General features: G+C 37.4%; 1 non-coding gene across 1 annotated transcript; it reads right to left on the reverse strand.

Moving 5' to 3' along the window:
* Positions 1-1,048: 1,048 nt before the first annotated feature.
* TRNAC-GCA (transfer RNA cysteine (anticodon GCA)) lies at positions 1,049-1,121 on the reverse strand. Its single transcript has one exon. It is a non-coding gene; the product is annotated as a tRNA-Cys (tRNA).
* Between the last annotated feature and the right edge of the window lie 6,371 nt (positions 1,122-7,492).

Below are 7,492 nucleotides of genomic sequence, written 5' to 3' on the forward strand. Positions count from 1 at the left end.
ACATAGTATTTTAACTTAACAAATACCTCTTGTATGTACTATATAGCAAAGCACCACCGTATTATTACTCTAACTTGGATATTTTCCTATCACTTCAGTCTGGTCCGTGTCTCCTTTTGTGTGCCATAAAAAGGTACCATTGCCCCCTGGTGGACTCTACTTTACATTGTTGACATGAGGGACATAGAGAAAGGAACTAATCTCAGAGCCTATGACTCGATTTAATTTCAATTCTCAAATTCTTTGCTTCTTTCACTTATGCAGGTAATGTAGCTTGGTGTGCTCTACATGACAAGTTACTCTTTCCCTATTGTTCTTAAAGTCAGCTATCCAAGAAACCCAAAAGACAGCAGTGCCAGGTTACCTTTAATATTGGTTTAGATGTTCTCATTTTAGACCAGGCATGCCTAGGAGATCAATGGGTGCTGCTGCTACTACTGCTGCTGCTAAGTCACTTCAGTTGTGTCTGAATCTTCATGACCCCATAGACAGCAGCCCATGAGGCTCCTCCACCCATGGGGTTTTCCAGGCAAGAGTACTGGAGTGGGGTGCCATTGCCTTCTCCGAATGATTTCCTGCTTTTGTTGCAATTTTCAATGTAAGTAAGATAATTGGCTTGTTTATATACCAGAGATTTAATAAATTCCAATATATGGATTGACAGCAATGTCCTTATCTCCTTGTCTCCTAACAACCACCAATGGTTCTCAACTGAGGAGAGGACTGGTCCTCTTTCTCTTCACCACCCCCACCCCTGCCACAACTGGGGAACACTTGTTAATGTTTTAAGACATTGTTGGTTGTCACAACTGGAGTAGGTTTGTTTTTATCATCCAGTGGGTAGAGACCAGGGATACTGCTAATCACCCTGTGTCCATGAAACGACCCTCAGAACAAAGATTTATCTAGCCCCAAACTGAAAGTGAAGTTGCTCAGTCTTGAACAACTCTTTGCAACCCCATGGACTGTAGCCTACCAGGCTCCTCTGTCCATGGAATTTTCCAGGCAAGAGTTCTGGAGTGGGTTGCCATTTCCTTCTCCAGGGGATCTTCCCAACCCAGGGATCGAACCTGGGTCTCCTGCATTGCAGGCAGACGCTTTACCATCTGAGCCACCAGGAAAACCCCAAACTGGAATAGTGCTAAATGTGAGCATGGCTGCAACAGAGTAATATGATTTTTATTTTGTATTTAAAAAAAAAACCTATCTGTACTTTATCTTGCTCATGTTACATCATTAGCATAAATACATTTTACATTCTTTTCATTAGTAAAAATTAAATGTACAAGCTGTAACACTTTTAGAATTTGTCAGATGAAAAAGGAAGTTTACAAGAGAAGCCTACAGTGCAAATTTTTAAGCTTATGAGAGATGATGTAATCTTAGTCAAAGATTCTAATTTAGCCATATCTCAAAGAGTTTTGCCACAAAGTTCATAAAACCATGAGACTCTTGGTTGGTTGTGTAATGTTAGATGAGACTGCAGATGTGCTTTGTAAACCATTTATTTGAGTTCAGATTGTACAGATAACAGTGCATCATTTGGCACTATCCAACATACATAATGTTTACTAAGGTAGGTATTAAGATGTTGCTCCATATATAGAAGGTTTTCTGATTTCAAAAAAAAGAAAAACAAGAAAATAGTCATTTGAGATCTATCTTGTAAAGCAACAGGAATTTTCATGGTTATTTAATTTGAGACTTGTCAAAGAGAAATCATACTGGACACGTTTTAAGCAAGGACGCCTTGTTTTCAAGACTATTGTGGTGGGCACTCCAGCTATTGCAATAGAGAAGAGAGATTGAATTTAATTTTTCTGAAACAAAAACTTGAATTTTTAAAAAATATTTGGGGTGAGTTAATGGAAAAGTACTGAAAGGCATTAGAAAGGAAGATGGAAAAAGGAATTAAGCCATCTGTGTTTGCTAATTCTCACTTTCTGAAATTAGGTTCCTACCCACTTACTGAAAATGAAAGATAGGAGTGCTGTCCCCTCTGATGATTGCATTCAAAGGAATGACTTCCAAGTTCACAGAAAAGACATTTTCTGGGTTGTAGAGGATTTACATCTCAAAGGGGCAGAGGAAGAATTTACTGTTGCCAGTTTTCTGAAGTAAATGTTCTAAGGAAAGGGACAGCTGGGATCTGCAGTCAAGGCATAACCTGTCTAAAGTTTAGTAAAGCTGAGGGGAACGTGAAAAGTATTGTGATTAGACTCTAGGAAAACAAAATTATTAGGAAAGGTTAAACTAGCCACCTGGAATCCTAACTAACTGTTGTAAATAATATATTCAACATTATATAAAGAACACTTACTTTTCATATGAATGTCAACATCTATTATTGAGTGTTTAAAACCAGTGTATTTAGAATTTTAAAGTAAGAAGTGTTCATTTTGTAAAATAAAAGATATCTACAGAGGGCACTATTATGTCTTTGATGAAAGATGAAATACACCTTGATTTGAAAGCCTATATCTTTCATTATCTGCATTTGAGTAGCAGATTATTTTCTCTCTGCTGTATGTTGTTTCACAGATATCACTGAATCTTTTCATATTCCCAGGATTTTCTTATTGCAACCCATTGTAAAATGAAAGGTTGTTCTCTAGTGTGGCAGGAAGAATTCAAAGCTGGTCCCCAAGATTCTCATGTCTTGATGTACTCATGCTGTAGAATTTTCTTCCCATGAGGCTGGACAGGACCCATGAATATATTAGAAAACTTGCTCCTTTGTGAGGTTATACCATATAGCAAAGGGAATTATTTAACTGCTCTGCTGTTATAATCTGACTTTTCTGGGTCCTAGATATACCCAATCATAAAATGAGAGGATTGAATAAGACCAGTATGTATCCCTAATGGTTCTTATGAAGAATATATTCTCCCTGAGATAGTAATTGTATTCTGAAGTGAAAAAAACAGTGTCCTTTCATCAAATAAGTTTGGAAACGCTGAGTTAAACAAAGTAGAAGAGCTTTCTTTAGTGCAAGACAGCTTAGAGTCTTTAAAAGACTAATGTACATTGAAACTCTGTGAATAGATTTTACTATTCAGGGACTCCTATTTTACCAACTTATTTTTAATACTCTATTTGTATAACACCAAATAAAATTCAATGGGGTCAATGTTTTCTGGAACAGATTTTGGGAGAAATTGTTCCAGAAATCTTGTTATTAAAAAGTGAAAGAAATATCATATCCTAAAATAATCATAATATTGATATTACCTACACAGTGAATGAATTCTTGCATGTAAAATGAATGATAAACTATGTGCAAAAATGTTTTGATGTTGTTTAATATGAATGATACTGGCCATGAAGACTTTAATTTACTTTTCATTGCATTTAAATGTATCCCGGTCCAAAGATTTAAAATTTCTTAGTTAAAGTAAGATTCTCTAATATGTTTGAGTTCTTCAGATAGTCAGTTTATCAGTTAAGCTGTAAAACTTAATTCATCTCTCTTCCTCTATATTTACACATATATCCATAAAAATTACACATATATATTTTCCATTTAACAAGCACAATTGAATGCACTGATTTTCAATCAAAGATTGTTTAATCACTGTTTATACTAAAGGACTCATTAACTTGAAATTACATAATTCTTCAAAAACATGTCTTTTTCAATATAGACCTAATTACCTAAGACATTTTTCTTAAGAAATGTCAGCTGATGAAGCAAAAATAAATATGTAATATTTATTGTAACCTATTTTTTATATCTTATACTTTACTTTTTAGAGCAAGTTCCATATTTACAGGAAAATTAGGCAGAAAGTACAAAGTTCTCACCTCCTTTCTTTCACCCCACCCTATTTATTATTATCTTGCATTGGTATATGTACTGCATTGTTACATTTGTTGAACCAATATTGATATTTATTATTAACTGAATTTCATAGCTTGCATTAAGGTTCACTGTGTTGAATAGTTTTATGGTTTTTCCAATTGCATGATGCCAGCATCGACCAACTTTTCAACTCAGCACAACTCTCAGAGAAAATTTTTAAAATTATAGGACAACTCATGTCAGTGCCCTTCAATATCTTTCCATTTTTAGAAAGTAAAAATTAAAAGAGAGACTTTAGATTCAACACCAATAGGGTGAAATAATAATTTAAAAAATACTTACCATACAAAGACAAAGGAGGAAAAAAGTGCTGGAACATCCCTTAAAGTATACTCAAAGGGAAAAATTATAATTTTATATTTATATAAAATTTTTTATTAAAAAATTATAGGGGACTGGAATGCAAAAGTAGGAAGTCAAGAAACACCTGGGGTAACAGGCAAATTTGGCCTTGGAATATGGAATGAAGCAGGCTAATAGAATTTTGCCAAGAGAGTGCACTGGTCATAGCAAACACCGTCTTCCAACAACACAAGAGAAGACTCTACGCATGGACATCGCCAGATGGTCAACACCAAAATCAGATTGATTATATTCTTTGCAGCCAAAGATGGAGAAGTTCTATATGTTCAGGAAAAACAAGACTGGGAGCTGACTGTGGCTCAGATCGTAAGCTCCTTATTGCCAAATTCAGTCTTAAATTGAAGAAAGTAGGGAAAACCTCTAGACCATTCAGGTATGACCTAAATCAAATCCCTTATGATTATACAGTGGAAGTGAGAAATAGATTTAATGGACTAGGTCTTATAGATAAGAGTGCCTGATGAACTAAGGACTGAGGTTCGTGACATTGTACAGGAGACAGGGATCAAGACCATCCCCAGGGAAAGAAATGCAAAAATCAAAATGGCAGTCTGGAGAGGCATTACAAATAGCTGTGAAAAGGAGAGAAGTGAAAATCAAAGGAGAAAAGGAAAGATATAAGCATCTGAATGCAGAGTTCCAAAGAACAGCAAGGAGAGATAAGAAAGACTTCCTCAGTGATCAATGCAAAGAAATAGAGGAAAATAACAGAATGGGAGAGACTAGAGATCTCTTCAAGAAAATTAGAGATACCAAGGGAACATTTCATGCAAAGATGGGCTCGATCAAGGACAGAAATGGTATGGACCTAACAAAAGCAAAGATACTAAGAAGAGGTAGCAAGAATACACAGAAGAATTGTACAAAAAAGATCTTCATGACCCAGATAATCATGATGGTGTGATCACTCACCTAGAGCCAGACATCCTGGAATGTGAAGTCAAGTAGGCCTTAGAAAGCATCACTATGAACAGTTAGTGGAGGTGATGGAATTCCAGTTGAGCCATTTCAAATCCTGAAAGATGATGCTGTGAAAGTGCTATACTCAATATGCCAACAAATTTGGAAAACTCAGCAGTGGCCACAGGACTGGATAAGTTTTCATTCCAATCCCAAAGAAAGACAATGCCAAAGAATGCTCAAACTACCACACAATTGCACTCATCTCACATGCTAGTAAAGTAATGCTCAAAATTCTCCATGCCAGTCTTTAGCAATACGTGAACCGTGAAATTCCAGATGTTCAAGCTGGTTTTGGAAAAGGCAGAGGAACCAGAGATCAAATTGTCAACATCCTCTGGAACATGGAAAAAGCAAGAGAGTTCCAGAAAAACATCTATTTCTGCTTTATTGACTATCCCTAAGCCTTTGACTATGTGGATCACCAGAAACTGTGGAAAATTCTTCAAGAGATGGGAATACCAGACCACCTGACCTGCCTCTTGAGAAACCTATATGCAGGTCAGGAAGCAACAGTTAGAAATGGATATGGAACAGCAGACTGGTTCCAAACAAGAAAAGGAGTATGTCAAGACTGTATATTGTCACCCTGCTTATTTAACTTATGCACAGAGTACATCATGAGAAACACTGGGCTGGAAGAATCACAAACTGGAATCAAGATTGCCAGGAGAAATAGCAATAACGTCAGATATCAGATGACATCATCTTATGGCAGAAAGTGAAGAGAAACTAAAAGCCTCTTGATGAACGTGAAAGAGGAGAGAGAAAAAGTTGGCTTAAAGCTCAACATTCAGAAAACTAAGATAATTGCATCTGGTCCCATCACTTCATGGGAAATAAATGGGGAAACAGTGGAAACAGTGGCTGACTTTATTTTTCTGGGCTCCAAAATCACTGCATATGGTGACTGCAGCCATGAAATTAAATGACGCTTACTCCTTGGAAGGAAAGTTATGACCAACCTAGATAGCATATTTAAAAGCAGAGACATTGCTTTGCCAACAAAGGTGCATCTAGTCAAGGCTATGGTTTTTCCTGTGGTCATGTATGGATGTGAGAGTTGGACTGTGAAGAAGGCTGAGTGCCGAAGAATTGATGCTTTTGAACTGTGGTGTTGGAAAAGACTCTTGAGAGTCCCTTGTACTGCAAGGAGATCCAACCAGTCCATTCTGAAGGATATCAGTCCTGGGTGTTCATTGGAAGGACTGATGCTAAAGCTGAAACTCCAGTACTTTGGCCACCTCATGCAAAGAGCTGACTCATTGGAAAAGACCCTGATGCTGGGAGGGATTGGGGGGTAGGAGGAAAAGTGGACGACAGAGGATGAGATGGCTGGATGGCATCACCGACTCAATGGAAATGAGTCTGAGTGAACTCCAGGAGTTGGTGATGGACAGGGAGGCCTGGTGTGCTGCAATTCTTGTGGTGGCAAAGAGTCGGATACAACTGAGCGACTGAACTGAACTGAAGAGAAAAACTGTTATTGGGGCTACAGCCAGACATCCTGGAATGAGAATTCAGGTGGGCCTTAAGAAGCATCACTACAAACAAAGCTAGTGGAAGTGATGGATTCCAGCTGAGCTATTTCAAATTCTAAAAGATGATGCTGTGAAAGTGCTGCAATTGCTATGCCGGCAAGTTTGGAAAACTCAGCAATGGCCACAGGACTGGAAAAGTTCAGTTTTCATTCCAGTCCCAAAAGAAAGGCAATGAGAAATGTTCAAACTACTGCAAAATTGCACCTATCTTACACGCTAGCAAAGTAATGCTCAAAATTCTCCAAGCTAGGCTTCAACAGTGCATTAATCAAGAACTTTCAGATGTTCAAGCTGGATTTAGAAAAGGCAGAGGAACCAGAGATCAAATTGCCAACATCAGTTCGATCATAAGGAAAGAAGGAAAATTCCAGAAAAACATCTACTTCTGTTTTATTGACTATGCCAAAGCCTTTGACTGTGTGGATCACAATAAACTGTGGAAAATTCTTAAAGAGATAGCAATACCAGACCACCTTACATGCCTCCATAGGAATCTGCGTGCAGGTCAAGAAGCAACAGTTAGAATTGAACATGGAACAACAGACTGGTTCCAAATAGGGAAAGGAGTACGTCAAGGCTGTATATTGTCACCCAGTTTATTTAACTTATATACAGAGTACATCATTTGAAATGCCGGATCGGATGAAGCACAAGCTGGAATCAAGATTGCCATGAGAAATATGAATAACCTCAGATGACACCACCCTTATGGCAGAAAGCAAAGAAGAACTGAAGAGCCTCTTTTTCTTAATTAATTTATTTAAT

The sequence above is a fragment of the Ovis aries genome, chromosome 18, assembly GCF_016772045.2.
Source record: "Ovis aries strain OAR_USU_Benz2616 breed Rambouillet chromosome 18, ARS-UI_Ramb_v3.0, whole genome shotgun sequence".
Lineage (NCBI taxonomy): Eukaryota > Metazoa > Chordata > Mammalia > Artiodactyla > Bovidae > Ovis > Ovis aries.